The sequence below is a fragment of the Pogona vitticeps genome, chromosome 1 (genome assembly GCF_051106095.1).
Source record: "Pogona vitticeps strain Pit_001003342236 chromosome 1, PviZW2.1, whole genome shotgun sequence".
Classification (NCBI taxonomy): Eukaryota; Metazoa; Chordata; class Lepidosauria; order Squamata; family Agamidae; genus Pogona; species Pogona vitticeps.
In genome coordinates this window covers 6,528,723-6,552,631 of record NC_135783.1, presented here as the reverse complement: position 1 = coordinate 6,552,631, position 23,909 = coordinate 6,528,723, and the positions used below count along the sequence as shown (strand labels likewise).

At 46.3% G+C, this 23,909-nt stretch overlaps 1 long non-coding RNA gene across 2 annotated transcripts; it reads right to left on the bottom strand.

Annotated features, from left to right (window-relative positions):
• Positions 1–2,480: 2,480 nt before the first annotated feature.
• LOC110071169 (uncharacterized) lies at positions 2,481–23,241 on the bottom strand. 2 transcript variants are annotated; one of them, XR_013539299.1, is made up of 7 exons: positions 22,889–23,241; positions 20,081–20,155; positions 18,540–18,590; positions 12,344–16,201; positions 7,601–7,661; positions 6,821–6,907; positions 2,481–3,547 (listed from the first exon to the last, which is right to left on the bottom strand). It is a non-coding gene; the product is annotated as an uncharacterized LOC110071169 (long non-coding RNA). The 2 variants fall into 2 exon arrangements; XR_013539298.1 differs by lacking the exons at positions 2,481–3,547; positions 6,821–6,907; positions 7,601–7,661 and having other exon boundaries at positions 15,723–16,201; positions 22,889–23,221.
• Between the last annotated feature and the right edge of the window lie 668 nt (positions 23,242–23,909).

Genomic DNA, 23,909 nt, shown 5'->3' with positions numbered 1-23,909 from the left:
TATCCCGCCTATCTGGTCGGGTGAGGACCACTCTAGGCGGCTGCATTGTAGGAAGAAGCAGGAGACCTAATGCCTTCCCTGGCAGATTTGGAACTAAACAAAAGTAGAGTTTTTCAACTATGAGGATGTCCACACTGGCATATAAATAAGATATATGGGCTGCTGGCGGCATGGTTTGGAACAGTAGGGAGGGGGGAGTCCACAGCAGTATCTGTTTCTACTTAGATCGATCCATGCTTCCACTTTAAGTGCCGTTGTGCGCCTTTCTGGCCCAGCAGGAGGACACGCATTCTTTTTGGCACTGTTGTTGTTTATCCTGTTTCATCAGGAGATGTACGCATCCTTCAGACTCAAGAGACGATGATAACGTGCTCTGAAGAGAGGTCTTGGAACAGCGTCTAGTGTGGCTGAGAAGGCCAATTCAAGAGTGACAATTCCTTCCACACTAAAGACAAATATAATCTGTCCCCTGTCCAGATCCCTGATTTGGCTGGTTTCGGGACTGCCTCTTTGCCTTGGCCTGCTGGACAAGGGTCTCTTCAAATTGGGAGAGGCCATGATGCACCGCCTGCTTCCGGCTGAACACTCGGAGGTAAAGCTTTCCCATCTGTTGAGGTCCATTCATAAGGTCTTCAGATCTTGCTTGCAGATGCCCTTGTATCACAGCTGTGGTCTCCCTCTGGGACAATTTCCCTGTCTAATTCTCCATACAAGAGATCTTTTGGAATCTGACCATCAGCCATTCTCATGACATGCCCGAGCCAATATAGACGTCACTGTTTCAGTAATCTACACATGCCAAAAATTCCAGCTCATTCAAGGACTAATCTATTTGGAACTTTGTCCTGCCAGGTAATTAAGAACATCCTCCTACCGTCCTGTGGGCCCCATGGCTTCTCAATCATGAAAGAGATTACCATAAACCTCAGGACCTTCAGAAGTGAAGTCAGAAAGGTTTAATTCCTGAAAAAATTGCCACTCTCAATGACAACATCAGTCTTACATGGTGTAAGTCAATGGCCAACAGGATTCCAACCATCAAACTGGTTTGTGTTTCTAAATTTCCTAGTCCATATGGAAATAGATCACATTTTGGACTACTTGTGGAGTGATCTGGTGCGATCTATTTCCTACGGGCATGAACCATAATTCAGCGGTTTGGCCCGCAAAGGCATTTTGTGGACACCATGAGCTTCCCCCCCTCCAAGAAGATGGGCAGGGAAGCCTTTGCTGCTGCCATTGAGTGGGTGATCACCCGAGAAGGCAGAAGATGGAAGTGCATGGTGCCCACAGAACACCTGTGTGGATGTCACACCTGAACCACTAAACCTTGGCTTGTGCCCATCTCTACTGATAATCAGATGACATACAGGGAAACGCGCCCCAGCTAGACCATGATTGGTGCCCATAAAAGGTAAAGGTAAAGGTTCCCCTTGACAATTTTTGTCCAGTCGTGTTCGACTCTAGGGGGCGGTGCTCATCCCCGTTTCCAAGCCATAGAGCCAGCGTTTTGTCCGAAGACAATCTTCCGTGGTCACATGGCCAGTGCGACTTAGACACAGAATGCCATTACCTTTCCACCGAGGTGGTCCCTATTTATCTACTTGCATTCGCATGCTTTCAAACCGCTAGGTTGGCGGGAGCTGGGACAAGCGACGGGCGCTCACTCCGTCACGTGGATTCGATCTTACGACTGCTTGGTCTTCTGACCCTGCTGCACAGGCTCCTGCAGTTTAGCCCGCAGCGCCACCACGTCCCCATGCTGGATGAAAAACATTTGCTACTTTGTGGGGATTGGCTAGAGCAGTGGTCCCCAACCTTGGGCCTCCAGATGTCCTTGGACTTCAACTCTCAGAAATCTTGGCCAGCAGAGGTGGTGGTGAAGGCTTCTGGGAGTTGTAGTTCAAGAACATCTGGAGGCCCAAGGTTGGGGACCACTTGGCTAGAGGGATACCCCAACAGATGGTTGAGTTGCTTTAAGGGAGATTTTTTCCCTCCAAAGTGACCCTTCCTGATGCGATCGGACACACACCTCTCCATCCATCCGATGTCACTTTTAGATCTAACCTGACAAGCATTTTTTTCACTCTTATACTTTTGAGAACTGTATCCCTGCAAATGAAGGATGAAAGGAAATTCTTAGGATCTCTTACAATGACAGTTGAAGTTTGAAACTGGTTAGACTGGATAGTGTGGGCACCTCCTAATGGTCCACACGACAAAATGGATTTAGAAAAGAAAAGGCCATTGATTCCCAACTTTGGGTCCCCAGATATTCTTGGACTGCAGCTTCCAGAAGCCTTCACCAGTAGCTCTTCTGGCCAGGGAGTTGGTTTCTGGGAGTAGCAGTCCAAGAACATCCGAGGACCCAAGGTTGGGAACCACTGCCTCAAGGGAACAGGTGTGGAGAAACACTATGTAATCAGAATTTAATAATCCCTTTTTAATTCCAGCACAAAAGGTGTTGCCTTCCTCTATTCTCTTTTAGAAGAAAATGTCATCTTTATAAAATAGGCTATCAAAACTTTCCTGGTTTACAATGAAAAACAAGGGTTTTGTTTCATTTTTTAAGACTTCATTTATATCTATTCCTGGAAGAAAAGGTGTTCAGCGTTCTTGATCCCCAGCAATGCAACTTTGTTGGTTTCTGAAAATATTGGTCTCCCTTCTTAGAAAAAAAAAGGTTTTCTGGTATACAAGTCCTTGAATCTTCTCCGTATGCATAGCCATAACTGTGCTCTTTTTCCCGGTAGAATCCCAGCTCTTATGAGGTTAAACGTCATCCAACTTTCCATTATGAAGCCCTTCTCCTGTTTCTTCTCACATTATGGGATGGGAATCCAATCGAGTGAATTATACAGGCTAAGAAATGAGAATAGGGCTGTTCAGTGTTTTCTGAACCAGTGGTAAACAACCTCCATTTCGCGGGCTGGATTTGGCCACAAGAATCCCCATCTGGTCTCCTAGCACACTGGTTCTTAACCTTGGGTTACTCAGGAGTTTTGGACTGCAACTCCCAGAAGCCTTCACCACCAACTGTGCTGGCTGGGGTTTCTGGGAGTTGCAGTTCAAAAACATCTGAGTAACAAAGGTTAAGAACCACTGTCCTAGCATCTTCTTTGGGGGGGCCAAGAAGGTGTGGAAACAGTAGTTTCCGACCATGTAGCAGTGTGGTCCATTTCAGTGGTAGATCTGAGGTACCAAACATGGACAGGGTCTCACTCTCATGGAAACCCGATGAACTCTCAGTCCAGTTTGGCGTCTTTCAGCAAAAAAATATCTCAGTGGGCCAGATTTGGAAAAATCGATGGGATTGAATGAATTTCTGTTTGAAACATCCCCAGGGAGATGTTCCGAGTCCTCCATTCATAAGCAGATACAATCCAAAAGGGTGCGGGTTAAATCTCTCCCTTGGAGCAGCATTTTCTGCCAAAACGGCAAGGCACATCCAGGATGAGATCCGAAGGACACATCTGATTTGGCTGCAGGATGCAGACGCCACCCAGGGAGACGCACGTCAGCAGCATCGCTTCCACCAGGCTGCCCTCTGTGAAAAGACAGAGAGGTCTTGAGGCATCTCCCTTTCTTAGTGCACATATTTTAATTATACCTATTCTGCTGCTCTTATCGCAGTCTTTTGACACTGTTAATGGACAAGGGGATCCAGGCTGAGAAATCCCCAATGCGCGGCTCCTACAGTGAAACACTGAACCGGAAGGAGAAGCCGGAGGCTTACACAATAGACAGGGAGGTAGGATAAACATGGTTTATATATTTAAAAATTGCAATAAATGTCAGTTGGGTTTGTAGGTCAGACTGATTTGGATTATAAACAGGCACAGACAGCTTGAGTGCATCCCTTCAAGGAAATCTGGGAATGTAGACATCAGTATAGATTGTAACGCACTAAAGCAGTGGTTCTTCACCTTGGTTACTCAGATGTTTTTGGACTGCAACTCCCAGAAGCCTTCACCACCAGTTGTGCTGGCTGGGGTTTCTGGGAGTTGCAGTTCAAAAACACCTGAGTAACCCAAGGTTAAGAACCACTGCACTAAAGGATCTCCTGTATGGAGAATGAGTGCAGGGAAATCGCCCCAGAGGGAGACCACAGCTGCGATCCAAGGAGATCTGCAGGCAGGATCTGAAGGCCTTAGGAATGGACCTCAACAGATGGGAAGCCCTGACCTCTGAGTGTCCAGCCTGGAAGGAGGCGGTGCATCATGGCTTCTCCCAATTTGAAGGGACCCTTGTCCAGCAGGCAGAGGCAAAGAGGAAGTCACAAAAGCAGCAAAACCAGGGAGCTGGACAGGGGACATATTGTGTTTGTCTTCAGTGTTGAAGGGATGGTCACTCTCAAATTGGTCTTCTCAGCCACACTAGACACTGTTCCAAGTTCTCTATTGAGAGCACGTGACCATCGTCTCTTGAGACTGAAGGATCCCTAATCTGGCAATTCATGCACTTCACTTTCAGGTGTGTCGTCCCTGGCCAGACAGCCTGGCACCACTCATTCAATTCCCTCCTAGGCAGTGCTGCAGTGGGCTTACAGAAAACATTGCGTAGGATTGATTGTCAGGGCAGGCAGCCATGCACGGAGCTCCAGGGCTGTTCTCTAATAGGTAGCAGCTGATTGCAGGAGCCCCACCCTGGGCAGCTCAGATGGTGGTTTCACTTTTGCAGCAGCCGACATGAGACAAGGACACTTAGCTAGCAAGGCCATTCATCCTCCCCCTTTCTCTTCCCTCTCCAGTCCACCTCATGATAAGGAAGTCCCGGCCTCAAGTGCCCTCTCATGAATCACTCGTTTCCCCCAAGCCAGTTGCTAAAGAGCACTTCCCTTGGGTGACCTTCTTTTTGGGGATGGGTGGGAGGCTATAACCCAGATATCCAAAATCCAATCTCTATCAAACCTCCAGGATGTGGGGAGGAGAGTCAGCTAAAGATTCCTGGGGAGTCTGGCATCTCTGACTCATGTGGGGGCCATTCGACCACTCCCAAAATGTCCAAATTGCACAAATCTCAATACAGTCCATTTTGTCAGAAAGTCTGCGAAAATTCGTGGTTCATGAATAGTGATTGCGAGCATAGAGGCATTTCTGATCGCAGCTGCTCGTCCTCCTCCTGCTTCTCTTTTTAGAAGACAAATCAGAATTGCAGAGCTGGAAGAGACCCAATGGATCATGAAGTCCAGCCTTTGTCAAGGAGGCACTGTTAAGGAATCAAACTCCCAGCCGCTGGCTCCGCAGCCAGAGACCTACACCACTGAGCTAGCTAGTAGTTCCAGTAAAAGGGGGGTTACTTCTAGGACTTATTGAATGCCAGTGGTAGGTTGTTGACCCAGTCCACAACTGCAGAGAGTTCTAAACAGGAACACAAGTTTTACATACAGTAAGACCCCCATATCTGCAGGATCAGTGTCCATGGTTTCACTTATCCGTAGTCTTCAAATATTAAATATATTAAAAGGGGGAAAAAACTAGAAATATGGATTTTTCACCATGTATTTACTAGAACTGGCCACTGGAGGGAGGTGCCAGGGCATAGACTATAGAGCAGGGAGAAACGAGATGCAGACTGTGGGCCAGATGCCTCCCCAGGGACCCAAATGCCTCCCCCCACATCAATGCTCCCATATTTTTGTTCATAAAAATAGGTCAAACCAGTTTAATTGGTTGTCGTGGGTTTTTCGGGCTCTTTGGCCGTGTTCTGAAGGTTGTTCTTCCTAACGTTTCGCCAGTCTCTGTGGCCAGCATCTTCGCGAATACATTGAACAGCTTAATTCTTTCCTCTTTTTTAAAGAATGTAGGGTTGATACTGGCATGTTTTGAGAGGCACCCTGTATCTCTGGGGAGCCTCCCAACTCCCAATTTTTAATTAATTTAAAAGCAAATGTTGGGCCACTAGAAAGCTCCATAGGTATTTCACTTAAAGCCCCCACAGTTTTTTTTTAAAAAAAGAAAACCCATTTGTGAGACAGGGTACCATGTGCTGACCCTGGATCTCAAGAGGTTGTCAACCCTGATGCAGAAGAACATTTAGAGTGGAGAACCAAAGTCAAGGAGTAATATTTGAATGAGAGCAATCCTGCCGGTGTGGGCAGAGTGTCGGACAAAAGGCTCAGGAAACTAAGCTTCAAATCCTTGCCCAGTTACGGAACCTCTCTTGGGTGAGTGGCAGTAGGAAACCAACCCTTGAGTGTCTCATACTTCAAAAACCCTACCAGGATCACCATTCATTTGAAAGTGTCTTGACAGCAACGTAACAACATTGCATGACATAAGCCTCCTTCTCAGGTGTAACTGGTGAATGGAGTCATTATGCAGTGAAAATAGAATAAAGCTGGGATACTGACCATCACCCTTTCCGGCTGGACCAGCCCAAACCCTGAGATCCTCTCCTTGCAAACATATGTTAGAAGAGGAACAAACTTCTAGGGATGAATAGGGGCAGATAATTATGAGGAATCTTCAGGGCAGTGGTCTAGCCTGGGGAAATGTCACTATGGTGGTGACCAGTTCACCACCTGCATTGCCTTAACTTTGACCTCCCAGCAGTCCACCCAACAAATGGTTCGAATAAAGTGGAGGACAGCATCTTGGTTCAGCCTCCCAATGCATTTGATGGCTCTGTTTACATAGTTCACGCTCCTTCAGTTGTGTGTCTGCTCATATCAATGTCATGCCAAGCCCCAGATTTATAATCCCATGAGCTCTCAAATGTGTGGGACAGGTTTTTGACTCGTAGTTGGTCAACATCCAGTATCATTCTCAAAAAAGCAGTGGAAGTCCTCTGCATGTGTTTATGCCTCACCTGCACTCACCTTGAACAGCCTGAAGGAAGAAGATCACAGCAGAAAGACAGTAAAGGAATTTCATGGCTGACATTCAGATGGAATCACGATGTCCTTCTGAAGGAGATAGAGTCACAAGAAAAGATCCAGTAAGCTGGAGGAGGAGAAAATCTTCACCTCATGTTGGTCATATAATTAGAAATTCCATTTAATTATTCACTGCCATAGAGACAGGCTTCACCTTTCTGATCGCTATGGGGAATGGCCGAAAGCGACTGTGTGAGGCACGAGACACTGACTTCCATTGTGAGTCTCTAAAGTCCAACTGCCGACACCCTCAGGGTAGGTGGGCGCAGACTTCAGAAAGGTGAAGGACATAATCTTGCTGCAACACACGTCAACAGAAAGTGACCTGGTAAAGAGACAAGATCTATAGAATCTTGTAACAGTGTTTTTTCTCTTTACCAGATCACTAAAATCCTTCCGTTATGACACTGTATTTTTAAACACTGGAATTCACTGGGAATTCCAAACAGCAGAAGCCAAAGACCAGCTGGTGGTAGGACAGGACGATCTCAGAACGAGGTAGGGAAAAGGTGAACAAGCAACACCCAGGCACCGTATTTGAGACCCATTGCGAATGTACAACATACCCACCCTCCCAACCATTGGCCATGATATCCTCCCCTAGATATAATCTCATCAATGCTATGTGTCGGGCAGAGGGTTGTGTCAATCCTTATTCACAAAGCAGGAGGTCAATATTATCCATGGGTCAAAACATTGGTTCAATCCCAGTACACCACTCACCTTCATGAAAGGGAGCAGGAAGAGGCGAAGTTGTTTTTGGTCCCTCAAAGGTTCTCAGAATCTGGATAGGCAGGACGGAAGAGCAGGAGACAGAGAACATCCATGTTGTTACCCACATGAGCCTCACGCTACTGCACTTCTCTTCCTCTTCTGATACGCTTGACTGTGGTCCTTCTAGAAGGTTCTAGAACAACTCTGACATGGGGAGCACTGAAATCCCCTTTCACACCTACAGCCAGCTGTCAAAGCTCTTCCCCCACTTCTGAAGCTGATTCAGCCAGGTGAGGCATGACGGTAAAGCATAGTTCCCATTTGGAGTCCGAAGTTATATTTTCTGCATTGCAGAAATTACAATTGCCTCGCATGCTGCCTTTAGTAGGCTTGGCTGGGAGGGATCTTTCTGGGTTGGGATAACTGTCAATCAATCCAGCAGTATGGCAGCAATGCGGCCGGCAGTTAGCTAGCAGTTAGAGAATATAGTTTGCCAGTTGAGAGTCTGTTGAGGCTTGTTGCTGTAAGCAGTTAGTTGTGTTGCATATACTGTTTTATCTGTTCAGAACTGTGAGTAAATGAGACCTTTTTATTCTTCCCATCACAACATCTCTGAGTGGGTTATTCATTCATTCATTCATTCATTCATTCATTCATTCATTCATTCATTCATTCATTCATTCATTCATTCATTCATTTGATTTCTATCCTCTCCTTTTAGACAAAGTCTACTCTGCGTGGCTTCCATTAAACATTGTGAGCTAAAACAGTGATTGAGACTGTAAGTGCCAGTTGATGAAAAGAAAAAGGGTAGACGACTCTGGGAAACCTGAAGCGAATCCTGCTCTGTGAATCCATGCACTTCTACTGTGCAGCCAGAGGAATTTAACCAAAATGCAAAAAACAATAAAAAAACTGTAACTCTGTTGCAAAAATTCTCTTGTACACAAGTAGAAATGTGTGAGTAAAGATTTGGGGAAGGAGGGAATGCTTGCGAGCTCTGTTCCCCAACCCATAGACTCTGGCTGCATTTGGTGTCTTTAGCCATTCCTCTCCACACATCTACAAAGCGTGTTCCACTGAATGGGCTTACAAAGGGGTAGAAACCCCTGGCTGGTCAGTGGCATGAATTGCAGGATCTCCATGAAATCAAGGCCCATGCAACTTTTATCCTGTTCGGACAAACAGAGAAAAAGGCATCTAGTGGAAGTTAAGGGGAGGCATAAAGACTGTTCCTCTGAGGTAGAAAGCAATGTGGCGCCCACCACCGCCACCAAGTTGGAACAAGTTCAGAGGAGGGCAAGAAGAATGATTAGGGGACTAGAAACCAAGCCCTAGGAGGACAGGTTGAAAGAACGGGGCATGTTCAGTCTTGAGAAAAGAAGACTGAGGGGAGATCTGATAGCATGTTTCAAATTCTTGGAAGGCTCTCCTGCAAAGGAGGGGCAGGATCTGATCTCGATCCTCCCAGAGTGCAGGACATGCAATCATGGGCTCAAGTGACAGGAAGCCAGATTTTGCTTGAGTATCAGGAAAAACTTCCTAACTGTTAGAGCGGTACGACAGTGGAATCCATCACCTTGAGAGGTGGTGAGAGCTCCAGTGCTGGAAGCATTCAAGAGAAAACTGGACCAATATCTGGCAGATCTGCTTTGATCTGGATTCCTGCCTTGATCAAGGAAGGGCCTCGTAGGCCCCTTCTGACCTCATTATTCTATGATTCTATGGTTCTGCCATGGGAGCCAACAACAATACCCATAAATCACTGCCATGTGGAGTTACAGTCGTGCCCCGCTTAACGATTACCCCGCATTACGATGAATCTGCTTCACGATAGTTTTTGGCGATCACAATGGCAATCACAAAACGATGGTCTAAATGGGGGGATTTCGCTTAGCGATGATCGGTTCCCTGCTTCGGGAACTGATTTTCACTTTACGACGATCAAAAACAGCTGATCGTCAGGTTTTCAAAATGGCTGCCGGGTGCTTAAAATGGCTCCCCGCTGTGCTTAGGGACAGATTCCTCACTATACAGGCACCGAAAATGGCCGCCGTATGGAGGATCTTCGCTGGACTGTGAGTTTTTACCCCATTGGAACGCATTGAACGGTTTTCAATATGTTTCAATTGGGTTTTTAATTTTGCTTTACGATGTTTTTGCTTAACAGCGATTTTCCTGGGACGGATTATCATCGTTAAGCGAGGCACCACTGTATACATACAGCCAAGACCACAATCACTCTCAACTTCCTATCCAAGGAAAAGAAGAGTTATTTCATGCAGAGAAAGGAGAGAGGGAAAGCAGGAGGAGAAGGGAAACAGGAAGGAGGAGTCCCACTTCACATCCTCTCCAAAGGAGGAGGAAAGTGCAAGAGGGACTGTAATAGAGGATGCTGCAGTAATACAGACAAGCCTGCTCACACCACCAAAGAAGGAAGCAGAAGCTGGCACTGCCACACATCCTAAAAGCTGGCTAATTGTGTTGAATGTGGCTCTAGACAGCTGGCTAGTTCTTCTGAATGCATGATCTGAGAAATAGCACAGGTATCTAGGAATCAAAGCTATCCCCCTCCTGTCATCCCATAGATCCAAGGATCTCTCAGAGGAAAGCACTCAGGAAAACCAGTCAACAGTATTTTACATAAGTAAGGTATTAAGGTCCCAGTGGTGTGGTGGTTAAACTGCAAGACTGCAGTCCAGCCTCTGCTCAGGACCTGAATTCAATCCCAAAGTGGCTCAGGTAGCCAACTTGAGATGGATTCAGCTGTCCATCCTTCTGAGGTCGGTAAAACGAGTTACCCACAAGCAATGTGTAGCTTGCATCATTAAATTGTAAGCTACCCAGAGAGAGCTTTAAGCATTGGGAAGCAGTACATATATGTCAAAACAACAATAATTCTCTGCATGGCTGGCCGTAGCAGTAGCTCTGCAGAACGGATCAGGCTGTTCTGAGACGGTAGCACTGTGGGAGAGACAGAAAGGAGCGTCGATCATTTTCAGAGCTTCATCGCGTGCAACAGCCACTTCAATGGGACCGAGGCTGGTTCTGAATCAATGTCGAGGTTCACAAATGAGTCTGATTGAAGGAAAGGATCCTGAACATATGGCCAAGTTGGATCGGGCTATTTTTTTGCATGGAGGAGGAGGAGGGCAAACTAAACCATGTGCTTAGCGCCCATCCCGATTTCTTTTCAACTGTATGCAATGCCTGTACTTTACATAAGTAATGCATATCATAGAATCATAGAATCATAGAATAGTGAAACTGGAAGGGGTCTATAAGGGTCTCAAGTACAACCCCCCCTGATCAATGCAGGAATACAAATCAAAGGATATCTGCCAGGTGGTTGTCTAAGTTTCTCTTGAATGCTCCCAGTGTTGGAGCATTGGAGGTAATTGATTCCATCGACGTACTGCTCTAACAGTTAAGAGGTTTTTCCTGATATTCAATGGAAATCTGACTTCCTGTAGCTTGAGCCCATTATTATGTGTCCTAAGCTCAGAGAACAAAGAGAGTATGGCTTAATAAGAAGTTGACAGCATAGACCAAGATGCAGGTCTGTAGAGCCTGTGTCCTGAGCACTCTCCTGTCCTGCAGTGAGTCCTGGACCCTTTGTGCACGGCAGGAGAGGAAGCTGAACACCTTCCATATGCGTTGCCTCTGATGGATTTTTGGTATCCCCTGGCAGGACAAACTTCCAAATAGAGTAGTCCTAGAATGAGCTGTAATTTTTAGCATGTATACATTACTGAAACAGTGACGTCTACATTGGCTTGGGCATGTTGTGAGAATGGCTGATGGTCGGATTCCAAAAGATCTCCTGTATGGAGAATTAGTGCAGGGAAAGCGCCCCAGAGGGAGACCACAGCTGCGATACAAGGAGATCTGCAAGCGAGGTCTGAAGGCCTTAGGAATGGACCTCAACAGATGGGAAATCCTGACACCTGAGAGTTCAGCCTGGAGGCAGGCGGTGCATCACGGCCTCTCCCAATTTGAAGAGACCCTAGTCCAGTTGGCCGAGGCAAAGAGGCAGTCCCAAAAGCAGCCAAATCAGGGAGCTGGACTGGGGACAGATTGTATTTGTCCTCAGTGTGGAAGTAACGGTCACTCTCGAATTGACCTTCTCAGCAACACTAGACGCTGTTCCCAGTCCTCCATACAGAGCACATTACCATGGTCTCTCGAGACTGAAGGAGGCCTAATCAAGAGCTCAGGGATGATTGAGAGCAGATCCTGCGCCTCCTCTGTATGCCAGCCTTTCAAGTATTTGAAAAGATAAGATCACCCCAGCAGCAGTGTGATGTGGTTTTGCTCTGCATCTTCACTGCATTATGACACCAACTGACAGAATGGCCCCTCACTAGCAGTCCAAAAGGATCTTTTCTATTGCTTTCTGTTGTCGCAGACATCATAGTCTGAATAACTGGTCTGCGAACTTTCCTCTCTCCCCTGTCCCCACCCATTTCTCACCTGGAAAAGATATTTGAGCTCTTTGAATATTGCCTTCGAAGTTATCACATGCTGGTGGTTTTGATATTTTAATGCTCTGGATGTGATTTTGATGGTTATTCATACTGGTCTGTGCAAGGACGCAGCTGTATTTCACATTTGCAATTATAAATAAAATTAACCAATTACTGTAAAGTTTGGGAGATACAGTATGAACCATTTTTGCATAGTTCCTTGCTACGTAGTCCTCCACAGATGCAAATCTGACGAAAGCAAAAACATGAATTAAAAACGTCTTACCTTTACGGCTCAGGAGAGGCAGCTGCCTGCCAAGAGACCTCACAGGCAAAATGCGCTGGACGTCTGCCTCTGAGCCGGGAACGACAGCCTTCTTGATCAAGCTTAGCTGCATCATTTCCTGTCATGATTCTGGGGAGGGTAGTTTTCTCACCCGCCTGAGCCAAACGATGAGGCACAGAGCGAGATACACAGAGATGTGCTCCCTTCAGTAAATGTTCTTCCTCTAGATCAGACAGGAAACCATCTGTCTTTATCTATTTTATTTATTTATTTATTTATTTGATTTATATCCTGGGAGGAGGAGGAGGAAGAAGAAGAAGAAGAAGAAGAAGAAGAAGAAGAAGAAGAAGAAGAAGAAGAAGAAGAAGAAGAAGAAGAAGAAGAAGAAGAAGAAAAGATTCACACACACACCATTTCCCATCAAGTTTGTTCACACAAATTGTACGAGTTCTAAAGATCCTCTAGATGCACACGCCATACTGATTGTTCAGAATGAAACAAACCATTTTCAGTCGGGGATGTTGCTTCTCAAGTTACAGGAGGCCAGATTTGGATTGAAAATTAGGAAGAAGAAAAAACTTCCTGATGGTTAGAACAGAACGACAAGGGAACCCATAACCTTGAGAGGTAGTGAGCACTCCAACCCTGGAGGCTTTCAAGAGAAATTTAGGCAACCCCCTGGCAGGTACACTTTGATTTGTATTCCTGCCTCGAGCAGGGGGGTTGGACTGGATGGCCTCATAGGCCCCTTTCAACTTCATGATTCTACAATTCTCTTCTATAATTCTCATTTATTCCAGCGGTTCCTAGAATCAACCTTCTGGATGACCCAGGGCTCTACTGTGACCCATTTAATTTCTAAAATGAGAAGAACCTGCACTCAAGGCCGTCTGGAAGCTAGTTAGCACTGCCTCTATTCCCAGGTAGCGTAATAGGTCCACCTTGGTCCATCCAGACGAGTGTCCTGTTAGCAACAAGAGACAGCGACAGGATTCTGGGGGAGCCATCAGATCACGTCAATGCCTTATAGGAAAAGACTGAGGCTGTTCCTTGATAAGTGGCTGGCTCCTTGAGGTGTGGTTTGAAAGATTCTGGGTGAAATCCAACCTTGAACAAGTGGGTTTCGGTTTGTGGGACAAGAATTTCCTCCCCCTCATGCAGAGAGCCCGTGCCAGCCCGAAGCTGTCCTGAAGGGTCTTCTTCGCTGCTCCAGTTACTATGGTACAGTAGTTACCATGGCAACCCAAATTGAGAAAAACGAGATTGCTGAAGGCTGTCTTTATAGGGAAGAGAGTCATCATTTCTTCTGTCTAAAATGCTTTGCAATCTAGGACAACATCTGTGGCGGAATGATTGAGGGCCAAAGTAGACATTCCAGGTGGCCTCTCATTCATGGTGTTCCAGATACATGATTCAGGCAGATCGTCATGGAAGTGTAAGCAGAGGCAATGGGGTTGGTGACCCCCACTGCCCATAACTCCATCAGACCCAAGTTGCTAATAACGGTGTTCTTTATTTTACCACCGGTGGCTAACACAGCTTCCCACCATCCCACCCCCGCAGGAGACTGAATTTCCACCACTCGTCCCTGGAAGCAGTCAATTTTATACTGGACCCCTTAGCGGAAATCCCACAGCTGGGAGGCCTGCAAAGAAGTCTGGAAGAGCTGATGTTGGCTGTTCCTCAAGGCCATATTACAGTGGTGCCTCGCATTACGATGTTAATTCGTTCCAGCGAAATCGCTGTAGAACGAAAATGTCGTAATGCGAAAATAAAAAGCCCATTGAAACGCATTGAATGCGTTCCAATGGGCTGGAAACTCACCGTCCAGCGAAAATCCTCCATAGGGCAGCCATTTTCGGTGCCTGTGCAGCGAGGAATCCATCCCAGAAAACAGCGGGGAGCCATTTTATTTACCGGGCGGCCATTTTGAAACCGCCGATCAGCTGCTGGAAAATAGTCATTTTGCGAAGTATCGGTTACCAAAGCAGGGAACTGATCATCGCAAAGCAAAAAAACCCCATTCAGACCATCGTTTTGGGATCGCAATTGCAATCGCAAAAAGATCGTCATAATGCGGTTTTGTCGTAATGCGGGGCAATCATAAAGTGAGGCACCACTGTATTCATAAGGCTGACTAAGCTGAAGACCCATGGTCCCTGCAGGGATTAGGGGCGTGTCAATTTTATTTTGGCTCCAATGGTTAAAGGCACTTGGCACTACCCGGACCCAAAATACTGTACCCGAAAGATCATGGACTAATATGGCCCTGCTGTTCCCTTGCACCTTTTTCCTTCCATGCTAGTGTGGGTGAAGCCACTGCCTTAGCTGAATTGGGGTGGACACCACAGGACCATCTCAGGTGCCACAGAGGTGGTGTAGCGAGAGGAGATTTTTTAGTGCTGATGCGATCCCCTGGATGATCTCCTTGGATAGGGATGCCTGCCTTGAGCAGGGGGTTGGACTCGATGGACTTATAGGTCCCTTCCAACTTCTGGGTTCTAGGATCAAGATGCTTCTTCCATGGCCTCAGACGCTTGCTTCAGGAAAACGGCCCACTGACTCCTGCCAGGGGCCGTCCCCCCAAGTCCCATGCCACCTCTCCCATTATACAAAACATGGGGTCTACTTCCTCAGTTGCTGAGCCCCACGTCTCTTCCTTATCTGTCAACCTCTCACCTGGAAGACCCCGAAACATCTTCCCTGCGGTACTTTTTTTAAAAAATGCAACTCCAATAGATTTGTTAGAACTATTCTTGTTCAAACTAGTTTTAATCTTCTTTTTATAAAAAATTGTACAGTAGGACCCTTGTATCCGCGGGATCAGTATCTGCGGTTTCACATCTCTGAGATTTGCCACACCTCTATATACAACATACAAGGGTGCCCCCTTGTGGCTTTTGTCCTACCATTTGTGGCCTCTGTCCCATCCCTTGTATCCTATATATAGAGTTCACTCATATCCACGGTTTCAGGCATCCATGGTAGATCATGGAACAAATCCTCTGGCTGTATATGAGAATTGGCTGGCTCATGACGAGACTATCTACAACTCCTCAGGTAACCATACTGCAGAATGCTGTAGAAGTCATTTCAAAGTCATGGAAGAAAACATGATTCTGGAAGTCTGAATGGTAATTGACCGTAGAAGAGATGATATCAGTAAAGAACTACACTTCAGTTCTTAGAAATAAAGCAAGAAAGCTATAACAGATATTTCACACCAAATAGTGATGGCAAGTTTAAAAACTGGATCTATAGGGTTTTGCTGTCATGGCTATTTATTTATTTAAAATGTTTTTACTCCACGTTTGTCCTTAAAAGGGCCCAGGCTAAGAGAAGGAAAAGAAACAGAAATGTGAACATGTCAGCCCGTGTGTTCACTTGATTTCCCTTTTATTTTAGTAACCGTAAGGAGTGACACACAAAATATTCCATGTTGTTAAATAACATTGTTATGGTCTTGCGTCTTGTTGACCAAAACACATTTTTGATGTGGTTTTCTTACCGATGTAATCAATTTGAAAAAAGGGCAACATTAAATAAATCCTTTTAAAAAAAAGAAATGTAGGACTTCAAAAGATCATCAGTCTACATTACACTCAGTCATTCAGTCATACTGATTTATCACGGCCTTCTAGACAAGAAGCCGTCTCTATTCATTCAGCTTAAATCAGGGGGGGTAGGTGGGAAGCAAAGCTAAGAGCCAAGCATGTACATTTCGGGCGTCCGGCACTCCTCCATATTAATCCTTTGCACAGCATATGTTGTCCTTCTCACAGGTACCTTTCAGAACATGTACGGGGTCGCAGTCGTCTTCACAGTGGCCTCCCATAGAAGCACATGTTGGAGGTGGCTCTGCAGAAAGCACAAAGATAATTCTGTCAATATTTTTTAACTCAGTACAAAAAAAGGGGGAGTGAGCCAAACATGGTGAGAACAGCTGCCACGGAGAACGGTCTTCGCTCAATATTCCATCATGCTTGGATCCCTGGATGACCCAACGGTCCACTCTTCCGATCCTAAAGAGGATCTCATGCAGTTTCCTTCGGAACTTCCAAAAGAGGATGGGTGAGTAAATTAGTGCTTCCAAAAGAGGATTGGTGAGTAAACTGGTGCTTCCAAAAGAAGATTGGTGAGTAAAATAGCGCCCAGCTCCCGTTGGCTGCTGAGTAGAGATGAGCATGAATTTGTTCATCCTGGGTTCATGGCAGTTCACAAAGTTGGGCAGGACAGGCACCGCTGCTCCCCTTCCCCATATCCCCAGCCAATCAAGCCACTCCCCAGGCCCAGTATGCTTGCTTTTCCCACCTCCTCGGCTAATCTCCCAGTCCCAAGCAAGAGCACGGGCTTCTCTTCCCTGCTGTTTTGTCTGAGTGGGAGATCAGCCAAGAGAGCAGGGCAGGGAAGCCTGAGCTGTTGCCGGGACTGGGAGATCCGTTGAGGAGGTGCCGGAAGCCAGCACGCTGGGCCTGGCAAGTGGCTGGTTGAGCCAAAGGAGGCAGAGGAGGCGAGCCGCAGCAGGAGCTGTGCTGTCACCTTGACAAACTGGGGTGAACTGGGATGAACTGGGATGAACAGGTACATACCTATGGTCTCTATCCCTTAGCCCTAGATGCAATACAGCCCAGTCCCCAATAAGGAAACTGAGGCAGAGCCATCACTGGACATACCCCAGATCTGTCTCCATCCCCAGCTGGCCATGTTCGGTCTTCCACCTTTGAAGCTTAGCATGGATAGGGCTCTCAGAAAGCAAATGCCTTCACAATTTCCTAGGAGCTGCCTAGACAGCGGCCAACGGAGAGACGTGGAACAAAGACATCTCAAAAGTTGAGATGCTGATAGACAGCCTGTAGCTCCTCAACATTTTGGAGAGATAGACTCTCTCCTGTACCTCAAGTGCTGGGCCCAACTTTTCAAGCATTTGCTTTTAAAAATAAGTCAGCAGCAGCAGCATGATCGTTATCATCACCATCATCAGGGCTGGTGCAATCTCCTTTCTTCCGTTTGGAAATGTACGTGAGTGCTACGCATGTAGCCCTGATGGGCCAAGGCAAAAGATGCTTCTCCCACCAGGTGGAACAAAATTAAGTGAATTGACTGGTTGGTATGGGTCATCCCTTCTCCCATCCAGCATGCCATCCAAATTGCTTAAACTCCTTGCCTGCCATAGTTCTACAGTGGTGCCTCACTTAACAAAGATAATCTGTTCCAGGAAAATCGCCGTTAAGCGAAAACATCGTAAAGCGAAAATAAAACCCCAATTGAAATGCATTGAAACCCATTCAATGCGTTCCAATGGGGTAAAAACTCACCGTCCAGTGAAGATCCTCCATACGGCGGCCATTTTCGCTGCCTGTATAGCAAGGAATCTGTCCCTAAACACAGCGGGGAGCCATTTTAATTACCTGGCGGCCATTTTGAAACCACCAATCAGCTGTTTAAAAATCATGGTTTTGCGAAGAATCAGTTCCCGAAGCAGGGAACCGATCATCGCAAAGCGAAATTCCCCCATTTAGACCATCGTTTTGCTATCGCAAAAAGATCGTCATAAAGCGGATTCATTGTAATGTGGGGCAATCGTGAAGCGAGGCACCACTGTATTTGGCTATAGGTGCCAAATCTAGATCTACCGATTTCTGTACTTCATACGGCCAAGCGCCAACAACTCTGCTGGAACACGTTTGAAGTCTGGTCCGTGACAACAGCTGGAAAAATGCCATGATTAGCTAACAAAACAGAGCATCTGGCGTGTCATTGTTCATGCCTCAAACAAGCCGCTCAAAGAACATCATGTCCTATTCGAAGCATCGGAGCATGGAGGCTTAGATTAGCTTTGTAACTATGTGGGACTGAGATGTAAGGGAGCTGATAACACGCTTGGTGTCAACGGTGTCGCATCAGAAGCGGGCAACAGAGTTGACCGTCTCTTCTGCTCATAGGAAGGCTACCACCACAATGAAAAAGAATGGGGGGAAAAGTTACATACTTTGTTATCCCCAACTCCACTCATTTCACAAGCTCTGAACATCATCCTCCCCTGAAAGGGACTTCAAAACCCAAAGACCTGACCGCTTCAGAACAGAAATGGAGCCCAGATTTAGTCCTCAAGAGGCTGTGAGAAAGTGGGTTGACTCCGTGATCTCATAAGTCATAGAGGTCTAGACTGGGATGCCTAGTGGTGCAATCAACATACCTGGCTTCTCTGGTTCTGGCTCAGTAGGTGGTTCTTCTTTTGGCTCAGGGTCTAAGGAAGAAAGACACACAGCATCGTCTTAGGATGCCAGCTAGGTTATGCCCCACCTTGTCTTCCACCTCTCTGCCTGAGATGGTCCTTTCTCCAGGCTCTCTGGCTTCGCCAATAGGGTGTTAAGATCTAACACAGTCTTTGCCTCCAGGAGAGGAAAGAGATGATGGGTAAGTAGAGGTGGGCACAAACCAGTGTGTCTCAGTTCGTCCCAACCTGAGCTGTTGCTGGGACTGGAAGATCAGTTGAGGAAGTGCAGGAAGCTAGCATGCTGGGTCTGGTGAGAGGCTGATTTGAGTCAGAGGCGGTGGGGAGGGGAGCAACAGCCCCTGTGCTGCTGTCTTGTCAAACCGGGACAAACTGGGGCAAACCGGTTTGTGCCCATTTCTACTGATAAGGTAGCCTGTTCTTAAGCTGGCAGCATCCGTTGCATGTTTTCTGCCCGTTCTTCTGGCAAAACCCTCAGGCAAACTGACACTGTTTCTTATGAAGACCTTTCTCCTTGTGGGTTCTCTCCCTTACATTGAAATTAAAATGTGAAAGGGAAAAAAACCACATTCTTTCCTCTGGCGAGTCAAAGCAATAGTTGGCTGTCCTTTGAAGATGCCGGCCACAGAGACTGGCGAAACGTTAGGAAGAACAATCTTCGGAACACGGCCAAAGAGCCCGAAAAACCCACAACAGCCATTGAACCAATAGTTCCTCAGCACACCTAGTTTGGGATATGGACTCATTCACAGTTGCCAAGAACACAAGCCAAGCTTTAGGAAGGCCATTTCCTCTCACTTGCTCAGACTGTTGGGTCCCGTCAAGACCAGGTCAACTCACAGCTCCTGCCGTTGAGTCACAACAGACTTAGCAAGAGAGGTATTTCCTTCAAAGTTGGATGAAAGAACAGTAGTATATATTCTCGAAGGCTTTCGCAGCCGGGATCTGATGGTTTTTGTAGGTTTTTCGAGCTGTTTGGCCATGTTCCGAAGGTTTTTCCTCCTTCTATATACATACTATCCTACACCAGAACACAGAGTTCTAACTCCTGTCCTCTGAAGAGGCCGGCCACAGAGACTGGTGAAACATTAGGAAGTAAAACATTCAGAACATGACCAAACAGCCCGAAAAACCTACAACAACTAAAGGACCGTCTTACACCAATAATCTACCATATGGCCATAATGTTTTGGAGGAAAATGACCAATGAGTTTGAGGAAGGAGAAGGAAGTTGCCTTTTCCCCATGGAGAGGGCAGGGAAGTGACCCTGTGCAATCAAGGCCACATTGGGCCCTTGGGCCAAGTTTATGCCACCTGCAATGTTCCTCCTCAGCCATAAAAAGCAACGTGAAGCCTGCCAATCGTTGAATGCCCATCCCTGAGATCCAGGTATGTGTGAGTGTGGTATACAAACCTATAATGAGGATGTAGGAACAGTGTGTGGACCTCCCAAGATCATTTAGATGTTCCCCAGGGAATATCTGATGGTTCCGACAACATACCTGGTTCGCTTGGGGCCGGATCTGGCTTTTTCGGTTCGTCTGTTGGTGGTTCTCCGTTTTCAGGATCAAGGTGTACTAGGGTTGAAAGACACATCAGTCTATTAATACTGAGCCATAATATTTACCTTGGCTTCCACAACTCTGCTGAGGGTGGCACTTATTTTGCCAAGGTCGTTTGGTCCTTTCTCCTGGTCCTCTAGCCTGGCCAGTAGGGTGATAAATCCATCTTAGGCTCTTCCTTCAAAGAGAAGGACGACTGCCAACCTAACAGTTCGAAAGCATGTAAAAATGTGAGTAGATAAATAGATACCACCTCGGTGGGAAGGTCCTGGCGTTCCATGTCTAGTTGTGCTAGCCACGTGACCCCGCAAACTGTCTTTGGACAAAACGCTGGCTCTACGGCTTGGAGACGGGGATGAGCATTGCACCCTACAGACAGACATGACTGGACTAAATGTCAAGGGGAACCTTTACCTCTAAGAGAAGGAAGCAATGGGTGAGGAATACACCTGCTCCTCAAATGGCTGCTTTCCCTTGAAGGTTCTCCGCCCTTTCCTGGGGACCACCTTGCCAAATTCTCAACCCTACATCCAATGCTATTTTTGAAAGCCTGCTCTCCCAGGTCCTGTTATCTCCTTATCTTTGCAGGAAGAGCCTTTCCCACCAAAAAAAGGAAACCTCAAAGGAAAAATAGTCAGAGGAACCAACTTTCTGAGTGCAGCAAATGCCCCAATCTGTCTAATCCAAGATGGAGACTCCAGAAGTCATACCTCAAGCCTAGGAACTCTATTCTTATCTCCTCTCAGACTGCCACTCTATATAGAGACCGTGAAAAATGTGACTGGGTCCTGTTGTGTCTCCCCTCACAACAAAAAGAAAACATAACAGTAAAGGTTTTTCCCCTCAAAGTTTTTGTTGAATAGTGGTAGGGCTGTCTAGCTGAAGTAGACCAGCATTTCAGAATGATGTTTTTGGAGGAGCTCAACGGCTGTTTTGAGAGAGTCGAAAGGATTAGAAACCACAAGGGCTTCTCTTTGAAAAGATGTGATGCCACTTGGTCCATTCTGGGACACAGCCGTGAGCTCAGAATGTCTCTGGGGATCCAAAAAAATAATTTTGATGTTGACCAATTCATTGCTCTCCAGCATAGATGGAGGGAAACAGAGTCTGAAGTGGCAATCACATCAGTCTCGGCTTCGAGTCCTTTCACATTTATGAGCTTACCTAGGCAACCTGGGGCAGAAGTGAGGGAATTACTGCCCCCAAGGCCATATCAGCCGAAATTCTCCCCTCATAAGGGAAAAAGATACACCAAAATCAGCACAAGAATAAGTTTCTACTTCTGGAGCCTCGAGGACTGGTGGAACTGCTTGCAGCCCCAAAACTTTGAAATCACAAAAATATAACCAAAAGTAGGTTTGCAACAATATACTTTTTTTAAGTTTTTATTTACAATCCTTAAGGCGAACAACAAGACAAGACAATATAAATTTTATACAAAACCTATAGCCTAGAAATTAGGCTAATACTATCCTTTGATTTGATGCATGGAAATAGCCTGACTTCTATCAATATTTCAGTCCTTTCCCATAGTGCATTACACAAAGTTTGTGTCCAGCTTAAAAGATAGCAAAACAGATTTGCAACAATATTTGGTCTCACTTCTTTCATACTTTTTGCTTATTTTCTGGGCTAGTATGGTTCTCACTTGGTCCTGGGGACAAAAACATAGCCACCTGTTAATGTCTTAATAGGAACTCAATCTTTCATGCTAATGCCTTCTCAGTCATGATGATGATGAGCACCTAGAAGCCACAAACCTAGACTCAAGGGCCACTCACTTGCACACAACTTGCTTCTCATTCAACGGCTCAGATCCTTAGCACACTAAGTTGCAGTTGCTATGCACATTTAATAAGTAAGTAAGTACTATTACATAGCTTAGCATAGTCTCACTTAGAGTAGGCCCATTGAATCAGTGGGAAGTTGGTAAGTCAACTCCTCCATCAGTTCCATTGATTCAAATGGGCCAAGACTCATTGCTTAGCACAGTAAGCAACAGAGCATCCGCTGATGCCTCAGAAGGTTGACCATATCCTTAAGCAGAGGGAGCTACCGTATTTTTCCGTGTATAAGACTCCCCCATGTATAAGACACACACACCCCACTTTTCTAATTGAAAATTAAGAAATCTAAGCAGGGCTTAGCAAGGGTGGGGGGGAAAGGGATCAAAGCGCTGCAGGATCACTTTGATCCCTGCTTTCCCCTCCACTTGTTTTTGTTCTCTCCTCAGCTTACTTCCATATATAAGGCAACCCCCAATTTTAAGTCTAAAGATTTTAGACAAAAGTATAGTCTTATACATGGAAAAATACGGCAACTCTCTTATGACTATATATTGTACTACAGAAAGATTACATCTTAATACAGCTCTCTAAAAAAAATACTACAGCCATATTGCCTGAAGAAGTCTGAAAACCAAAGTTTAAAAATATAACGTTTCTGAATTCTGCATAGCGCTAATGCAGAACGGCACGGAGCCCGTGCTTTCTAAAATTATTCAGATCCCTCAAAGGTGTGGTTCCCAACCTTGGGCGCCCGGATGTTGAGTGCTCCAAACCCCAGAAAAATCTAGTTGTGGTCAGCACAGCTACTGGTGAAGGCTTCTGGCTGGTTTAGTCCACGAACATGGGAGACCCAAGGTTGGGAACTATTGCCTCTACGGTTAAAATAACAACAACAACAGAGTGGTTGTCATTTTGAGGGGTCTCTCCCTTTGCATTTCAGCAACCTGAGCATTCCTCTTACCTGAACCCATCTGGCAAAGGAGGGTGGCCAAAGCAAAAAGAAAGTAATAACTCTTCATGGCAGATGTTTTCTCTTGAAGTCTCCCGTGGCCCTGGGTAGAAGCCGTAAGGGCAGCTCCGGATCAAAGTCTCAATCGAACCAAGAGTTTCCCCTCTATTTATAAGATCCTGGGGACAATAGAATACAGATGCACACGTCACAATTCGGCGAAGGCAAACCTGGAGTGCCAGGCGGATCTATTGTGTGCAAAAGAGCAGAAAGGGTCTGAGATGCTTCGAGGTTTAATTAGGAATGATTTCTTTGTTACAGAACTCTCTAGAAGGTCCAGGACAAAAAGAGAAAGCTTAGTGGTTGTTGTTTTGTGCCATCAGGTTGCCTCTGACTCAAGACAACCCTCTGAATGAGTGACCTCCAAAATGCCCTGCCCTTAAGAACTCTGCTGAGCTCTTGTAAACTCAAGTCTGTGGTTTCTTTTAGGAAGTGAGTCCATCTTGCATCTTCCTCTTTTCCTGCTGCCTTCCACTTTTCCCAGCATTACTGTCTTTCCCAGAGAATTCTATTTGAAAGTCTGTCATCCAGAACAGAGGTCCCCAACTCCCGGTCCGTGGCCCGGTGCCGGTCTGCGGCCTGAGCCAGACCAGGCCACGGAGACAGACCTCCCACCCTCCCGCACGCACTCCCCTCGCACAGCCCCTTTGTGCATGCACGTGTGCACCAGCACCCACGCAACCACTCCCCCATCCTTTTGTATGCATAAGTGCCCGCACAAGCACCGCACCATCATTTGCACATGTGCACTAGCCCGCGTGTGTGCCCTCCTGCTCCTATGGATGGCTGTGTGCATACAGAACCCCTCGTAAGCATATGGGACCTGTAGTCATATAAAGATGGAGTCTGTTAAGTTTTCTGTATAGTTTGAATTTAAAACACTGAATGCTCTCATAGGATTATTGTTCCGAGTTTACTCTGGACTTGTTCCAAGATAAGGAACAGAGTCTGAGAAGATCAAGAGAAGAACAGA